The sequence below is a fragment of the Molothrus aeneus genome, chromosome 9, assembly GCF_037042795.1.
Source record: "Molothrus aeneus isolate 106 chromosome 9, BPBGC_Maene_1.0, whole genome shotgun sequence".
In the NCBI taxonomy this organism is placed as follows: domain Eukaryota; kingdom Metazoa; phylum Chordata; class Aves; order Passeriformes; family Icteridae; genus Molothrus; species Molothrus aeneus.
In genome coordinates this window covers 9,129,576-9,147,133 of record NC_089654.1, presented here as the reverse complement: position 1 = coordinate 9,147,133, position 17,558 = coordinate 9,129,576, and positions in this window count along the sequence as shown.

Sequence of the window (17,558 nt, the reverse complement as noted above, 5' to 3'; positions counted from 1 at the left end):
TGTGAAGGCTGTGCAGTCTTGGCCTTTGGAGAATTTTAAGCCCCAGTCAGACAAAGCCCTGAACAACCTGGTCTCACCTCAGAGCTGACCTTGCTTTGGGCAGGAAGTTGGACCTAAAGACCTCCTGAGCTGCCTTTCCACTCGAATTGTCCTATGGCCTTAGGAACACATCCTTGTCGGAGCCTGAGGGGACAGGGAAAGAGGAGGTTCAGAGACTGAGGCTGTACACCCTCAAAGAAAACCTTTCCAGAAATATGGGAAGGTAAATACAGAGATGCCTTGACATGGAAAAGGGCTTTTACTCTTCACTGAAGGTTTCTTGGAACAGACTGGATGAATGTGGATCAGGCCCATGTGGGCAAACTTAATGTGACCTTGTGTGCCTTCACGTGTGAACCTTGGTCTCTGAGGTGACATTCCTGATCTCCTGCCACCCAGCACTGAGCTGGACCTTCCTGAGGTTGAGTGCTGCTCCTCTGCCTTTCACCTTCAGCACTCTTGGGATCTTGGGGATATCACACCTTTCTCAAACTCCCCTGACCCCCTCTCCAGGTCTGCAGCCACCATCACATGTTCCTACCCTTCACAATCAGCATTGCCAGAGCTTTCCCGCAACATTCCCAGTACTTTGTAGGAATCTCCATTTCCTTTCTTGACATTATCCTGGGTTCTTTCCAGGAATTTTCCTCATTTCTTTTCAGCAATTTCCACATTGCCTTCTAGAAATGTCCCAGCACATTTTCCAGGAATGCCCCATTGATTTATAGCAATTTTGAAGCAATTTCAGCAACATTTTTTTTTCTTTCTAGGAATTTCTGCTTTGTTTTTTTCTGAATGTTCTGCAGTGCTTTTTGGGAATGTATCATAAGTTTTCTCTGAATTTTCCAGAGTTTCCATAAGTTTTCTCTGAATTTTCTTTCTAAGAAGAAAATGTTGCAAAAATGTTGCTTTCTGGAAAGTTCTCAGGTTGTTTTCCATGAATTTTCTCCTTGCCTTCTAGGATTGTCTCCAGTTGGTTTCTAGGATTTTCACATTTGACCTTAGAAAGTTCCCTGATTTTTCTAGACATTTTACCACAGAAGCTACTTTCCAGAAATTTCTTCTCTGCTTCATAGAAATGTCCCAGGATGTTTTCCAATAACTTTCCTTTTCCTGAAATTTCTCCTTTGATTTCTTTTGAATTTTATCAGGATGCTTCCAAGGAATTTTTTCGGTTCCTTCCAAGGAATATTTCCATATGATTTCTAGAAATTCTCATATTACTTTCCAGGATTTCTTGCCTTTCTTCCCAGAAATTTCCACATTGCTTGCTAGAAATCTCCCCTTTGCTTTTCCATGTCAGTGTTGTTTTCAAGCCATTTCTTGTTTTGCTTTCTAGAAATGTCCTCAAGTGCTTATCAGGAACTTTGCAAATACTTTTCCAGTTTTTCCTAGGATTATTTGTAGAAAAAAAAAATCTGTTTTCTAGGAAATTCTTTTCCTTCTAGGAATTTTGTCACTTCATAGGATTTTGCCTGTATGCCTTCTAGTAATTCTAAAAATCCCTTTTTGTTTTGTGTTACTAGATCCCTTCCCCCTTTTTGAGGCTATCTTCCCAATATTTGTGTGGGGAAGTGGCTGAGATGGCTCCGTGGAGCCAACTTTGCATTTTTTTTTCCTCTGCCAACTCTTGTGTGGAAGTGAGCTTGTGTACAACAAGCTCACTTTCTTTCTGCCACTGCTGCCTTCAGCCTCTCTCCTGTTCCTCAGTGAACACAGATCTGCTGCTTGCTCAGGAATCAGACAATGCCTGAGGCCCCTGGCAATAACTCAGGTGACAAAGCATTGTTTGTGAACATGGTTCTTGGGGTTCCAAGCTGGTGCTGTGAAAAGCAACACCATCCTCTGCTCTGCCTTAGCAATTGAACCAGTGCTGAGGGGGTCTCTCTTCTTGCACACAAAGCAGAGGTGGTTATTTATCACTTCAGTCGTGTCCAAGCTGCCCAGGTGGAGTGGTCATAAAACATGCTGGGTCAGCAGTGTGGATGATGAGGGAACCACCAATTCCTATGCAATAGGGTCCCATTAATCTTCTACAGAGTTAATGCAGCTTCCATGTAATGCCTGAGGATGAAAGATGGGCTGGAGATTTCAAGTCATTAGTGAAATCCTGGTGTTATAAAAGGCAGATGCCAGTGAGGAATACAGAACTCATCCTATAGTTTCAATCCTTTGATGTGATGGTGATTTAGTGAGTGACCTTGGTTATGACCTTGGTTTCCAAACAGCTTTGGGCCTTACCTTTCTCGTTGTCTCTATTTGTGTCTAAAAGGTAGCAGATCTATTGAAGAGAAAACTTTTTTTTTGGGTAAAAAAAGAACAGCTTTGACAAATGTCTTGGTTTAAAAAAGAGCCTTCAAATTCTTGAAAAGTATCCCTTTGGCAACCAAGATTTTTAGTTTTCTAATTTGTAATGCCCTTGTTCTGCGATTTAAGCTGATTATTAACAGCATGTTCAGAAGCTACTGAAACAAAACATTTTAATTGACCCAAACCAGGTGGTTTTATTTCTGTTTAGTTTCACAGGTGCTTGGGATTTTGATCTTCAACTGGAACGGGAGAGGAAAAAAGAAATCTCCAGGAGCTTTGTGAGGTAAACCCTTTTCCCAGCACTAGTATATGGAAGAAAGCCTCGTGTCTTTGCATCTTTGCCTGTTGCTGGGCTCAGTAAAGCTCTTCTCTTCCAGCTAAGTAAGAAAGCAGCTCTCAGCTGGCTGTTGTCTTGCAAGCAAAGACACTCAGAGGTGACCTGAATGAAGCCATGCTCACATCTCTTTCAGCTGCTCTGCTGGCAGGTGACATCCCCCAGTGTAGCAGGCAGGTATGCGGAAGAAACCGCGTTATGCCCTGAAAGGTTCCTAACCTGGATTTCCGAGGTTGCTGTTGCTGTTTCCTCCGTGGGAAAAAGAGATAAAAGCCTGTCTTGCCCTTGCCCTGCAGGTGCCTGCCCAGCTCCCTGGCAGGCTCACATTGAAGAGTGCAGAGTCCCTGTGCAGCAGGAGCAGGTGACCTTTTGTTGTGCCCAGCCAAGTGTGTGCAGCGCGGCTCTCGGGGCCAGCGTGGCAGATGTAAACACGCAGCTCATCTGAATGCTGAGCCCTCCTTGATGAGGCAGAGCACTCAGGCATGCTAAGGGGCAGATATTTGTTTTCCACAGCCTACCCTGAGCTTTCCACTTAGCCAGGGAGATGGTGGTGAAGGGATCTTCCTTAGAAGGAGTCTCACTGCCTGTGCTGTCCTGCACCCTCTGCCATGGGGTGGTACAAGGTGCAGCTCTTTCCTCTACAGTACTCTGGAGGGAAATACCACCAGCCCCAGCATGTGAACACACACCTAACTGAGGAAAGTCAGGTCTGCAGAGCAGTGTTTGGTGCAGATGTGCTGTGCTGGAGTGCCAGGAGAGCTGGGTAACTGCAGCAGGGAGGTTTATAGTTCCTTGAGCATCTGATCTTGGCAGTGCACTGGGATATCCACCGGGGAATATCAGCTGGGGCCATTCCTTGAGCTGGTGGCACTCCTGGAGGAGATTCAGATAGGACTTTGACTTGATATTGGACACAATGGGTGGTATAGCAGGTCTGTCAACGTGCCAGCTTTCTGCTAAGGTCATCCAGAATCTATTTAGCATAATTTGGCATTTCATAACTCTTAAAATTCTTTCCTATGGTTCTCTAAATGGCATGTAGAAACAAAGACTTTGGAAGGAGGAAATAATAATAATAATAATAATAAAAAGGGCCAGTTAACAACCTTTTAACAAAAATTATGCACAGGGCTGCATGGCAGAGAGAGATATTCATCCCCCAACTGCTTCACTTAATATGGAAATAAAGGGCAATTGATCAGAGCCAGTCACCCCCACAGCGCTGAGCAAGGAAAGGCCAGGCTGACAGTGTGGGGGAAGACACAACAGAAAGAGGCAGCTCTAAATGTTTCATTTTCATGTTCTCCCCCTGTAGCCCTTTCTGCCTTTTATGTAGTGCCTCTTCTCTTCCAGGTCTGCTCAGGGAACTGGCACTGGCCTGGGGATGTGCATCTGGCTGGGGAGGGGCTGTGGGGCAGCATGTGAGCTTGCAGCTTGTGGGCCAGGAGCTCACAGCCAGAAACCTGGCACAGGACCCCTGTCCCATTAAAAACTAGTGCTCCTCATCAATCTGCTCTTCACCTGAGACCAAAGTGCCCTGACCCCAGAGGGCTTTCTCCTTAAAGCACAGCTTTGTATTTCATCAGTTGCTTTCAGACAATTTCAAATTTTTGGGATCTCTCTGTGAGGTGACAACTCAAGGTCATGTTTTCAAACCCTCGTGGCCCCAGAGGGAAGCTTCCAAGCCAAATTATTGACTTCAGCAATGCCCATGCCAGTTATGAGCATCCTCTTGAGTGTCCCATGCTTGGGGCAGCTTTGTAGCCCAGCCAAGGGCAGAGGTGACAGTGCTTAGCAGAAGCTTGACATCAGCTTAGATAATGGGATTATCTTCGGATGAAGAGGAGAGGGAAGATGAATGGGAAGATCAGAGCAAGAATGAAGGGGGAGAGGGAGGGCTGTGTGCTGTCTCAGGGGAACCTGTCCCCAGGGACTGGCTACACCCTGGGCAGTGAACCAGTCCTGCTGTCACACAGCTCCCCAGTGCTGCTGTGGGTCCATCTCTGGGACTCCCTCCCTGAGAAGTGAGCTGCTGGCAGGCAAGCACTTTGTAAGAGGGCCAGAGAAATGTGCTCTGCTCTAAGTCTGTCTCTAGAGGCTGTGAGATACAGCCAAGGTGTTAGAAGGACACAGTCCCATGGTTCCTCTCCTCTCCTCTCTGCCACTGACAGTCCCTGTGGCCTCTGGAAACTCACTTTCTGTTTTCTGAGCCTTGATTTCCCCAGCCTGAAAAACAGTGCTGATTATTCCCCTTTCCTCTGATTTCCTGGCTGATTTCTACCAGTTTTCAAGGAGGTAAATTTGACATAGGAAATAAAGACATAAAGACTTTTTTTGACTGCATAGCAGCAGCAGGGCAAAGTTTATCTAATTCAGGAGGCCAGGAGGAGGATGACAGGCTGACAGCTGAGGAGAAGCAGGTCAGAGTATCAAACCATGAATGACCTTGTTTTTTTTCCCTTCCCTGTTCCTTAATCCTGGCTATTAGGTCTTCTGCTTGGGGCACAGGTGATTATTTCCAAAAACCCCAGTCTTTTGGAAAGGAGAAAAATATTTTCATCAAACAGGGAAATGCTCATGCGAAGAGCATGAAACATGTGAACAGCACCAAAACCAGGGGTACCAACTTGTCAGGTTCAAGCAAGCTGAGAGTATTGGGGAGTGATGTGAGACAGAGTGAGTTCAGGGGACTTGCTGCTGTGCTTCATGCCTGGATGCCCAGCTCACACCCAACTTCAAAACCTCCCACTGCTGCTGCTGCTAGCATTGCTCCTGCAGCTTGTGTGGAGACCAGTGCATCAGCTCTGGGATGAGGAGATCTTTGTGTCAGGGGTGATTTAAGTGATGAGTTTTGTTAAGGTGATGAATGGGGGTGGGCTTGTTTCCATTTTGCCTTAGTTGACAGGAGGCAGATGGTGAGTGAAAAGCAACTGGTTGTTGACTGTGATTGCTGTGGAAATGTTCAGCTCAGTTGTTCAAGAAGCTTCAGCTGCAGTGCCAATGTCTCTCTTCATTTACAAACAATGCAAACTTTTGCAGCCATTTGGGTCATGGGAATGAGCAGAATTCAGTGACACCTGACCCAAGAGGAGCCTGGTGTGATCAGCAATATGAGCAAAAGAGCCATCTTTTCCACCTGAAAATAGATCACATTTGATCTGAACTCTGGTGGCACACCACAGTGTCCCTGTGGAAAGGGCTTTCAAATCAGAAGCTCACTTCCATGTAAATTTTAATATCTTTTTGCAGAAGTGGCAGCTTCTGGGCAGAGCAGAAATCCATCCAGACTCTACCCACAGAGCATCTCCTGTGGCCTGAGCAAATTCCCTTTGAACTGCTCACAAGACTGTATCTGCAAGGAGAACAAACACTCCAGCTGCAGACATGAGGGAAAGTACAAAATTACTCAAGGCCCAGTTGAAGGTGTTCTGTACATGTTCAGTAGCAAAGCTGACACATGAGTGATTCCAGGAGCTGGGCCATGACAGACTAAGCTCACCTGGCAGAGGAGCCATGGTGGGCAGGGAATCAAACAGCTCAAAGGGGGCTTGCAGGGCTCTGACCATGCCCAGGCTTTGCTTTATGCTCATGCTGAAGGACAGAGGTTATCTGCCAGCAGTTCCTGGGAGGTTTGGTCTCAGGAAAACGAATGGGCTGGTGTTGGTAAGCAAGAAAATCAACCCCTGGCTCAAACATTCACGCCATGTAAAATATCCTCTTTTTTTTTTTCCTGAAAGAGGGTGAGGTGGGTGTTGATCTCCCTTTCCAAGTAATAAGTGATAGAATGAGAGGAAATGCCTCAAGTTGTGCCAGGTTCTCCCAGCAAATGGGAGCCCAAGGAAGTGGGAGCTTCAGCTAGTGAAAAGTGTAGACTGGCTCTCCAACTACCAAATAAAAGTATGGATGGAAATTGAATGCAAAAGGGGATGATAATTTGAATCCAACCAACCTGTGGATGGTGTTATAAGTAATCTTTTCACTTTCATCCCACTGGTTTTCTGACATGGTTAGGAAGATGGGGCCCTACCCCAAAGCAAAGACAGCCAGGAATGTAGAGGGGCTTGTATGAAGCATAATCAGTTTTTGTCTCCCACTGAAACCTTGTTTGGAGGGGTCATTAAACAAAGAACTGGAGGGAGACACGACTTTTGCATGGCTCCTCACGGCCATTTTGAAGATGATGATGCACTCACCAGCACAGGGATGGCTCCACACTGCTTTTGATCTAGGGATCTTCTGCTCAGGTGTAAACTCAGCCTAAGCTAGGGAGCAGAGATGTCTCCAAGCTGGGATGGTAGACCACCAGAGACTAACACTGCACAAATCAGTTCCTAAAGCCAAAAAATGCATTGCCTTAATCAGAACAACACAGTGCATGTCTAAGGAAATTAAGCTGTTTATTATTCATCTTATTTAAGGGAGGGGACAATGGTGGAAGAGGGACACTGAGTCAATGACTGTGCAGGGAGAAGAGCCCAGTCTGACCAAGAAGCACGGAAAAACCATCGACATGGGCCATGGCTCAGGCTAAGCAGCATCTCAGGGGAGGAACAAGGGGTGCAAAAGGCCAGCAGGGCAGCTGCTCTGAGCCAGTCTGCCCACAAAGCCATAATGCAGCTTAGTGGTGCCATCCCAAAATAGCCTCCTTGTCTGGCGAGAAACGCTCTCCAAATCGGCCGCCGCGTTTATTTAAGGAGACACTAATTTCCTTCAGCCCGGCTTCCCTGGCTGCAGTGACCAAATAATCACCTGTCAAGTGGCTTACATGGTGACAGACTGGAGGAGTGAGCACACAGCAACGAGGAATCATCGCTCCAGGTGATTTTTAATATCCAAGAGGCAGTGGCAGACAGGAAGGTGATGGAAAAGTGTGGGCAGTGGCAACACATCTGTCAGGAGCTGCCTGTCCTGCAGGCAGACAGATGGGCTTTTCAGCAAGTTTCATCAGCAGAGCAACCTGCTATATGGCATGAAAGGGGAGAGAAGAGCCAAAGGGTGAAGACCTGTCCAAGGGGGACAGGGCACCAGAGTGCCCCTGCAGTCGATGGGGGCTCAAAGAGGCTGTTTGATCACTTCTTATGAAGAGATTGGCAGGAATTGGGCTGGATGGAGCCCAAATAATGATAAACTTTAGCTAGGTTTGTGTAAGGAGGGTCAGGATGTTTGGGCAGTGCTTCTGGGCTGGGGTACAGAGCCTCTCTGCCCTCTTTGGTGGCAGGGGTAGCAGGAGGGGACCTTCAGAGTGTGAAGATCTGCTCATGAATATCTTGGTTTCTTGCTATTAGGACCTATTTTACATAGCCAGCAAGAGAACTGGGATTAACTGACTCCCACACAGGCTCAGTAATACCTTCCTTACCTTCAGGTGCTCCTTTGGGAGCTTTGCTCCAGTCTGCACGTCTGGGTGGCTCTGAGGATCTTGCACCCCAAGCTCCAGTACTGAACCGTCCTTGCAGTGCAGTGCAAGGTGCTGCTCCCAGGGTCCTAATAGCACCTGCTTCCCTAATCCACAGTCTCAGCTGTGTAAGGCAAGAGGGTTCTGAAGGCAAAGTTCCCTGGACAGTCCCAGTCAGATGCTGTGTTTGCTGCTTGTACCATGCTCAGCAGACAAGCAGTGTGTTTTGTCATACAGGCTGTCCAGGACAGGGCCCACTGGGAGCATCTGAACATTGGCTTTTACTGCAGCTGAGAGAAAGCGTTGCCCTGAATCCCCAAATCCAGTGTTTTGTTTCAAACAGTGGCTCAGCCACAGTAAATGTCTAGTTACTCATTGCCATGGAATCTCCTGGGCTGAATTTGGCTGGCAAATATCAGAATGACCAGTTCTAGTGAGATATTCTTCCAGAAACATATCCCACTTTTCTTTTGGTTTTTTTTTTTTTGAGTGAACACCTCCATTTTTGTCATGACTTTTGGAGACTGCAGCTAAAATTTATTTCTTTTTCCCTTTCCAACCATCCAGGGAAATATGTTCACATTTCAGGGCTGAATGTACCTTGGAAACAGATTTTCTATTTCATTACTCTACTCAGCACCTCTGAGAAGGTAGGATAAGAAGTGAATTCTTCCCTCGCTCTTATTTCTGGCAGGCAATATGATATATTAAAAAAATCTGGGAACACCCCTTGCTACTTTAGATTTATTTTTACTTGTCTCTCTGGGCCTGAGTTATCACTTTGCCTTAACTGGGTTGTCAATGGACCTGACATCAGCACCTGCTCTGCTGCTCCTGCTCAGGTGCTGGGGCTCCCTCCCCCTCTGCTCCCAGCTCGCTTCCCTCAGGAGCATCCGAGCTCTTGGTGCTTTCTGCCACCCAGTCTGCTTTTCTTTCCAGCTGAATTGTGACCAGCAAATGCACAAATATAGATGTTAGCATGACTATTTACTGAAGGGATTAAGTGTCCTTCCACCTCCTCTTTTTTTGGTTACTTCTATCCCATTACCTGATATAGCTCTAGTTAAACCCCTCTCCCCATTAAATGGGTGCTGTCCTGCCCCTCACCTGAGAGCAGGACCTGGACCTTGACCTCCAAAGCTGGTTATCCTTCCTTGGGAGCTGAAAGAACAAGTGTGCTTTTATCTTCCTCCTGATACAAGTCTGAATTGTCTTTTTACTCCAATAAAACTTCCCAAACTGTGTGAAACTGTCCCCTGTGTGAAAAGCAAACTGAGCTGGTCTCAGCCAAGAGACTCTCCAGGTGGACTGGTGTCAATATAACAGAGCTTCTTCCATCTGTGTCCTGTTAGTGCCATTAGCATTGAAGAATACTTTTAATGACAGCAGGATCATGCTCCCATGGCCTGCAGACAGATGATCCTAGGGAAGGCCACAGACACCTCACTTTCCCCAAGGGCTCTGACACTGATTTCTCCTCTGGGAAAGTTGTTTTTCCCAAATGCAGGACTTGGGAAATTGGAATGCCTTGTTCCCTGAATATTCTGGGGCTGGATGTGTCCTCCTGGCTCAGAAAGGAATTTTTGCTGAGTTTTGATCTTACTGTGCCAAACAGCTCTGGTGCTGCTCTGAGTGCCTGGGTGTGTAAATCAGAGAGATTGGGCAGGAATAAAGGAGTTGAAAGATGAATGGAGGGGTGGATGCAGCAGTAGAAAGATGAGTGTGGTGGAGACATACCAAAGTCTTTCAATGTGTTACAGGGTCTCTTGCTTCATTTAAGAGTCTGTTGGCTGGGACTTTGTCTGAGACTCCAGAAGTAACAGGGGGAAAGCTCCTGCCTGACTCCAGCAGGATTTGTTCAGCTGCCATCACTGTATCTTTGTATTCTCTGTGTATATCCCAATCCTGCTGCCTGTAACAGGATCTGGCCAAGGGGAGGGTGTTCTGACCCCGAGCAGAGCACGCATTCCTCCCCAAAGCACCTGCCTTTCTCTCAGGTCTATTTCTGTCCTCCAGTGTCCTTTCATCCCCACTTCCAGGGGATGCTCTGACTCTGTTTTCTGCTATTCTTTTTTTTTTTTTTTTTTTCCCTTGGTGTTAAATAAGCATTTTACTTTAAAGTGAGAAGACAGGGGTGAGCAGAAAGGTTAAACCAGTGACTCTGGCACCTAGTGAGAAACCCACTCCCATTCAAACTGGGGAGTGTATTATTTTGACAGTTGTTCCAGGTTGCTTCACTTCCTCATTCCCTTTGGGGAGCTGGCAATATTATTAGATTTGCATCTGGTTTACAGATGATTTTGCACATCTTCCCCCTGGTGCCTGTCTCAGAAGGCTCTTCACAGCCCCCAGCTCACAGTGAGACAGGAGGGACCGTGCACTGTGTGGTGCCACCTGACAGTCAGGGGGCTCAGGGTCACCAGCTCCAGGCCCTTTCTGCTGCTTGGGGTGTCTGACATGGGGAAAGAGAGGGATGATCCTAAGCACCAGTCCCAGGCTGGAGCCCAGCTCTAGGCAATGGATCCAAAAGCTGTTGAGGAGACCTGGGCATCTCCTCGGAGTTGTGTTTGAGTTCAGACACCACTGCCAGCAGGTTTTTGATTTGGGGGCGGGGGGAGGGAACAGGACTTTTGTAAGGGTGTAGGTGACCCAGTTGTTGGAGAAGGCAAATTCTGGGAAACAATTCTGGGGAGAGGCATATGACAAATGACAGCAGACACGAAGTGCCACAGTGTTCATCCTAGGGGCAGCTGGTGGCATGCTGGTTTCTGTGCATCCTGGGCTCAAATTCATTCTGAAAGCATCTCCTTGGAGCTGACATCAGAGATGCTCGTGAGACAGGGACTGCTGGCACTACATCTGAGCCCTGTCACCCACCAGGAAGTGGGGTGACCTCCCAGCCTGACTGGGGACAGAAAGTGGCTGCTAGTCCTCCCCTGCCTACTCATGAGGGTGAGGAAATGTCACCTCCACCCTGTGCCCATGCCAAGGCTCCAGCCATCCAGGGAGTGCTTCTGGGTTCTGCAGCCTCTGTGGTGTGCCTTGTGGTGCAGAAAGCTTCTCTTCCTCATCACCAGGCTTTAACAGGGCTGGAGCTTTCCTCCCTTGGGCTCTCAGCTGTTCAGGCCACTCAGGGCAGTGTGGAAATCACAATCTGTGCTCTCCTGTTCCCAGCTGACCACTTTAGAGGCTGGTGCAGCTGTGCAGCTGCAGCTTTTTCAAGGCAGACTCTCCCCCAGTGTCTCTTATTTGCACCCAGTGGAGTTTATTGCTCACAGGCTCTCAGCTCTTAGACTTTGCTCTGATTTTCCTCTCCACAACCCCCCACTGGGTGCTTTCTGGTCCTTCCCCAGCTCACTCTGTAATCAGATCAGCTCCCTGCAGGGATCCATGGAGGGACACTCATTCTCAGTGTCTCACTGATTGGGTTTGTTTCAACACAGGCTGATTGTGAAGAGGTGTTCTCAGGGCTGTGTGGGTAGCTCAGCCTTTGGAAAAGGAAACGCCCTGCTACTTCAGCAGTTAATGATGGCCCTTTGCTGATGAGCCCTGGCTGAGCTTTGCACAGAGGTTTTTCTTTGGAAGGTTTTTATTCCAGGTGGTGTGGGTCAGTATTTTGGTTTTGGTTTTTGTTTTTCTGGGTTTTTTTTTGGTGTGTGTAATATGTATTTTTCTATTCCCTCTCCTGTCTGAGGCTACAGGAGGAAACAAGAAAAATATTTGACCCGCAGCCAAATATCTTAGCTTGACTTCCATGGTCAGATTCTTCCTTTTGGAAGATGTGAGCCTGGGGCCGACTTACTGTTTTCCTGGTTTGTACCTTGCATTTTGAAATGGCTCTCACCTGGATCAGAGCTGGGTACCTTTTTAACGATTCTGCAGGTTTGTTCAGAGCTCATCTGGTGTAAGAGGTTTCAATTATCCATCTGCATCTTGCCTTTGGTCCTCTGCATTTCCTGTCCCAGTCACACTCCCATCTGCCATGCAGAAGCACCACGCAGTGATGACAGCAGAGCTGAGGCATGAGCCCAAGCTCCAGCTGGGTAGAAGTTTTCTGGCAGGGTGGTTGAGCTCGAGATCCCACCTCAAGGCTGGAAAATGTCTCTTGGTGTTCCCTGTGTCAGGCACGATTCTTCATGCACTGGAAACCTTTTGGTTTTGTAGAGGGCTGTGGAAACTCAGTTTCCAGCTTTTCCCAAAATTAGGATGTGTTCATTAAATCAGGCTGTGCTCCCTGCTCAGTCTCCAGATGCTTGCATTCCCCTCATGGGCTTTCCTGTTGTTTAAACCAATAGTCCAGGCCTTCTCCCAGTGAGCTCAGTCTCCTTTCTGCTGTTTCTATAGCAACGTCTTATCCTAAAGGAGCCTGAAATCCCTTTGTAAACACAGCTTGAGGATATGCCCACAACCTGCAGGAGGGACCATGGCAGGTGCCCCAGAGCCCAGGGGGGCACCCAAGAGGAAGTCAAGAGTCATCCTGTGCCACTCTGGTTTTACAGGCAGATTGGAAAGATGTATTTTTGCCAGCCCAGCTGGTGCTTTAATCACTCTGCTGCTGCTCTGCAGCAGAGGGAAAGGGTCAGGAGGAGGCCTGTGGTGCCTGTAAGGGGCTGTGGCTCTGGGCTACCACAGGACCTTCATGGCTCACAGCCCTTGGTCTCCTCCTGGAAGCCCTGCATGTAAGGAAGCCTTGATCCAGCATCCCTGGACAGCACAGAAGAGATTGAATTTCACAGGGATAGCCCACATGGGATACAAGCAGGGCCCAGCCTGCTTTGCCTGGGAGATTGTGAATCCAAGCACAATGTGCCACTGGAATGCAAACAGGGTTAGCCAACTCAAATATGGCCCTATATTTGTGGTGGACCATAAATCCTTGTTGCTCCCCTGGATAAATCCAGCATGGATCACAATTCCTTTGAACACACCTTTGCTGGTGCTCCCAAGCTCCTCAGTGATCCTGAATCTGGCTGAACACTGCCTGACCAGTGTGTGCTGAATGCACTTGCTCATAGTTACTGCTTTGATTTGTCTGTGATGGCACGAAAGGTTTGGTGGCAGTATGAACAGCAGATCAGACAGATCTGCCCTCAGGGATACAGAGCTTCATCTTGCCTTTGGATCCATTTGGGGTCCTTGAGCCCCTAAATGATCCTATGGACTTTACCTACTCAAGGACATTTTTCTACCCTTGCCTGTGGATTTTTGTCCTGAAATTTTCTAGAGAAAATCTCATGGCATAGAGAGCACATTGTCCTATCTCGTGCCTGGGATAGATAAAGGGGTGGCATAAATTCCTCATGAGGGCTCTGAAAGAATGTTTCCTGATCCCCATCACCACTAAGACTGGTAAGCAGTGGATGGACACCCAAAATATGTTTCCAGAATGGGTTTCATGAGCCTGTACAGAGCAACAGGTTTTCCCCAGCATGTAGGCATTCCAAGCCATCTGGAAGCTGAGATCAGTGTTTGATGATGAAAATGTCAGGAAAGCACATCTATAGGGGTGTCAAATTCTGCTGTCCCCAGGCAGGAATGGTTGAACACACATGTGGGTAAGCTGATGGGATCCTTTCAGAGCCACCCCCAAAGAGGTTCCCAGCCACAACCCCTTCTCAACAACTTTGCCCTCAAAGTCCTCCAACACTGACTGTGCTTGACTTCTTATGTGCCAATGGCACATCCTTCTGAGCATGTGCTTCTCCTGTGCCCAGCTCTGTCACAACACCAGTTGTGTGAATGATTCTCAGGATGTGGAAGTCGTGGTTTAGCACTTAATCAATTCCATTAACAGGAGCAGAGGAGTTGGGTAGCAGAGGAGCACAGAATATCTGTGGTGTCAAAACACAAAACAATTGGCGTGAAATTATGCTGATTATTCATGTATTAACTGGAAAAAAGACAAGCTCTGGAGGAGGCTCCGATTGTTAATTCCCCTCCTGAGACAGGCACAGAAAGGTCTCTTGGAGAAAAATCCAGCACCTGGAAAGCCCTCCCTCAGCCTAAGAGGAGGAACATTAATGATACAAACCCAGAGAACCTGTCCTGGGGTTAGTGTGACTGTTTAGACAGGGTGAGGTGGCAGTGTCTTATCACACGCTTTTTTTCCACTTCCCTTCCCAGGGATAAGTCTGTGTGGAAACAAGAAGCTGTCTTGTTGACACTTGGGCACCAGCCCAGACACTGTCACCATCTGTTCAACCCTGGAATGGGGTGGGGAATCTTTGCAGATGGAGGATGAGAGCTGATGGTTAGACATAAACCAAGAGCTGTCTCCTCTGCAGGTGAAAAGACCGTCCTCATGCTAGACTGAAGCATCAGCCCCTGCCAGGCAGCCCTCGCTGCAGGGAGCCTTGTTTGTTCCTAAGATCTCTGCCAGCTGTGAGGTGCTGCAAGGGGAGCAAGGTGGAGAAGACACGGTTGTTGCTGGGAGACAGGGAAAATGACAACGGGAAAAGTCACTTCCCTGCTTTGTTGGTTTTGTTGTGGATTTTTCCCCCCTTCGCAGATTTTCGACTCCCTGTACCTGTGAACAGACTCTGAAAGCCAAAACACAGGAGAGAGGGTGGTGTGAAAAGCCTGACCTTAAAGATGCAGAGTGTGATTGTTTCGGTGACTTCATTTATTTTGCTGCTTTACTCCAAGGGTGTGCTGCTGTGCAGCTTAAACCCTGGCCAGAAGTTCAGCTCCATTTTAAGCCCTTGGTGTAGACTGACCTTTAGCTCCCACTCCTTCTTTTTCTTTACAATTGCTTATTGCCAGTCCAAACAGCCTGGTGCTGAGACCTGCTTCACCCCAGAGGTGATTTAGGCCCTCGGGGTCTCTCACTATAAGGGAGTTGGTCACCCCTTGAGCAATGTTGTTTGTGCACAACACTCAGCAATTTGGTGTGGCTCAGGGATTAAACTGCTGGGCAGGGGGAGTTGTTCCTTCCTGCCACCACTGAGGGGACAGGAGAACTTCAGTTATGGCAGCAACAACTGAGATTTTACTAGAAAAAGGGCAGTTATGGAGGCCTCACTCAGACTGACATCAGGACAACTTTGCTTTCAACAAGCAGCATGTAAAGTAGCAAGAGCAATGCCCCTGCTCCTACTAAAACACATTATTTGCCTCAGTAATCAAGACAATATGAGCCAAACCAAACTGCTCCAGACCTGCTGTTTAGCCTGTGCACATGTGTGGCTAAACAAAGTGAGCAGCCTGGTCACAGCTGTGTGGGAGTGGGCTCGAGTGACAGAGCAAAACATGTGAGCTACAGGTGATGGATGGAGAGCTCTCCCTGCTCCTCAGGAGAGGAGGAGTGAGCACTCTGGGCTGAATTGTGCCCGTGGCTTGGACTGACTTCAGCTTTCCATGGGAAACCCTGCCTGTCCTTGCCAGCCTGGCTGTGTGCCTGGCTGATGGATGGTGGCTTGGATGTCACCCAGGCAACGAAACCTTGCTGGTGTGCTCCTGGACATGTGGCATTGCCTGGGGCTGTGTGTGGAGACTCCAATTCCCTGCTCTTCCCCACGGCTCCTGAAGGACATGGGCAGCTCTGACCTCTCTGGAGGAGTATGGAGGGATGAAATGGGAAGCCTTTGGGAGCCAGTGCCCAAACAGGTGAGTGGGAAGTGTGGTGTTAGCAGTGGGGCTGTTGTGTGTTGCAGGAACGACCATGAGGAGGGATGGTCAATAGCTCAAACCAGGTCTGGGTCCCTCCAGAGGAGCCCTGTGCAGCTGCTGAGCTTGGGTTGGGTGTCCCAGTTATCCCTGTTCAGCCAGCCCAGCCTGGAGGGCCTGAACACCCCTTGGGAGTCTCTCTGGGACATGGATGTGTCACTGGTATATCAAACCAAGGCTTTGGGAACTGCCTGCTCATAGTGACAGGACAAATGGGGACAAAGAGCTCAGGCCCTGCCTCTCCTGGGTCCTGTACCTTGGTGCTGGCTCCATCCTGGACCAGGGAAACAACAAGGGCTTCAAACTGCCCACACCCTGTCTTTCTGTGTTTCTCTGGGGTTTAAAAGGTATGAGGTGAGGATTGCATGCTTTCTCAGGGTGCTCTCTGGTACCTGGTAAGGGGCTGATGTGTCCCCACGGGCTGTCCTGCTGTCATGCAGCTCTGCCTGTCCCTCTGCCTGTCCCAGTGGCATCTGCACAGACCAAGGATTCTGGCAGCCTCCACCTTTCGAGCTCTGTGGGCTGAAATGAGCTGATCCATTAAGGAGTTCTGAGGGTGGGCTGACACACTGGTGGGTACATGTGGTGTTCTGTTGCCTTCCTTCAGAAAACCAGGTTAATAACAGTAATAAAGCCTTCAGCTTTGTTGCTCTGGTGAGGTACCAGCGTGCTGTCATGCTCTGATGGTAAAACACTTCAATCCAAGTGAGCAGAAGGTGATGGCCCTGTGGAGAGACATACGTTCCTGCTCTATTATTTTTATTGCTCTTAACAGCAGTGTTTTTAAAAGCCCTCCATTTCCTGATCACACCTTCAAGTGCCAAAAGCTGGTCTCCATGGAGGGGGAAGGCAGGAGGAGCGACCTGGAGGAGGCAGGCACAGGCCCAGCCTCTCAGGCAGTGCCTGTTTAAGCTCTGTGACTGTGGGCAGAGAGGGATGTGCTGTGGAGATCTCAGTGTTCCCAAGAAAGCACTTGCTTTGTGCTGCACCCTGCCTGGCTGCTCTGACAGGGTGTGCTGTGGGAGCCCTGCCATGCTTGGTGCCCCATCTGTGTCCAAGCTGCTGAAGAGCTCTCAGCAGGCCAGCAATGGCCCATCTGGACTGATTCACAGGCAGAAGGAGCACCTGGGCTGCTTTCTTTGCTGTCCTCCCCAGAGCCATCATTGGCACCTCTCTCTTGAAGCACCAAGATCTTGGCAGGCAGCTTCAGCTCAGCTGGCATCATAGATCAGGGGGGGGCTGAGGGTGCATCCAACCCCTGCTGCCCCCAGCTCCTAATCAAAGCAGGAATGGAGCCTGCAGCCCACCCAGCAGTCTGATGGAGTAGGATGCCTTTAAAACTGTATCTTTTGCTGAGAGTTGACAAATTTCCCTGTGTTGGGGGTGACCAAATGATTTTGCTGAGCCAGGGGCTGGGGTCCCTCACTGTAGTGTCACTCCAACACTCACTGATACACAGAATGTGGCCCATGGGCTGTCACCTTGGTGGGCTGGAAATCTGCTCTGTGCTCAGAAATCCTCAGAAGCTGCTAAATCAGAGATACTTGGAGAGATCAGAAGGAATCTGTAATGCCAGTGCTGAGACTTTTGACATGCCCAACGTCCACTTCTAAGAATTAGAAAGAAAAAGTGTCCCCCTGAGATGGCAGTGGGGAGTGCACCTGCCCCTGGGCTAGTGATGAATTGCAAATCACTGGTGTTTTGTAACAGGGCAGCTTCTCGCTCTTCTCTCCACCCTCAGGAAGAGATATCTGTGCTGCAGATCAAAACAAAATAGATTGAAGTAACAGTTCAGATGAAGGAACCTGTCCACCC